Here is a 1,425-nt window from a genome sequence, read left to right on the forward strand (position 1 = left end):
CTCAGCCCACCAGGGGGCGGGGCTGGCTGGCATGTGGTGCTGGGGGATCGAACCGCGGTCCCTGATGCTTGCTAATTGCTCTAAGTAGGTGCTTTAGACCACTGAGCCATCTCTCCAGCCCCTCCCTACCCTTTTAAAAAGATCTATTTCCCTATTTCTTATTAAATATATTTGATTGTACTCTTCCATTTATGTTTTAGACTTCTCATAGGAGATGCACCATAGAATATTTAAGCTCAAATGACTAAATTATTTCACTTTATATTACACATTTAAGGTGCATGCATCTTCCTACAAATGACTCAAGTATATCCTTGTTTATGGCAATGTAATAGTCTATTGTCCATAAATACTGCACTTTCTTCATGTATTTGTTGATGAACACATAGGCCACTTCTGATATTTATTATAAATTACTATAAATAAGAGTATGAATATTTCTTTATAATATGATTTTTTGGTATTTAGTACAGGGTCTACAAGGTCTCACTACACAGATAAGACTTGTAGTTATTCTTCTGTTTTCAGGCTCCAAAGTATTGGGATTACAGGTGTGCACCACCTAGTCCAGTCTCATTTGCCATCTCAGCACACCATGGGGGTGGACCTGGGAAGACACATCGAGTTCCCGGTCCCTGTGTCTGCTTAAGTAGGCACTTTAATCCACTGAGTTATCTGGCCAGTCTTAATATGATGTTTTTAATTCTTTCAGGAAGATACCTAAAATGGGAATGGCTGTGTGAAATTCACTTTCAATTTTCAGATTTAGGAAATTTTGAGGGAATTCTATACACTTCTCAGCTTGCTCATTTGTAACATTTAAGTATTGTAGGGCAAAAACCTCATTAATTTAGCATTGAGAAACCAGAGGACTGAATGTCTGATTATCTAATACTATCTTTAGTAAAAGAAAAACTGACATTATGAAAATTCCTTTGGACTGATATGTGTTAATGACAGTGCTTATATTCATTGAGTTGTCTCTGACATCACTACAGTTCTCACTGACTGCCTTATAAAATTATTAATCCTACTTAATCCAAAAATAAAGACTATTCACACACCTACAATATTTAAATGACAACTGAATACACATCTCTGACAAAAGTAAACAAAAAAGTGGATACAAATGGAGAACCATTTTGTATATGTATATACAAAATCATTAGGATAGATTCGTACTAATAATGTTTGGACAGTATATCATGTCTGTATCTTGTACTATGAATAACCACTATGAAGACAACAATATGCAATGCATTATTGAAACTGTCCTACTAATCAATTTTGAAACCATCTTATTGATATTTGTTTCCCAATAAAGTTAATAAAAAACCAGAATAAAAATTTGACATTTTGAACAAAATTTACTCTAAAACATCTTTCATATTTATTAAAAGTTTTTCATATATCTTTGATTATATC

This window comes from Octodon degus, unplaced genomic scaffold (genome assembly GCF_000260255.1).
Source record: "Octodon degus isolate 3935 unplaced genomic scaffold, OctDeg1.0 scaffold00063, whole genome shotgun sequence".
Classification (NCBI taxonomy): Eukaryota; Metazoa; Chordata; class Mammalia; order Rodentia; family Octodontidae; genus Octodon; species Octodon degus.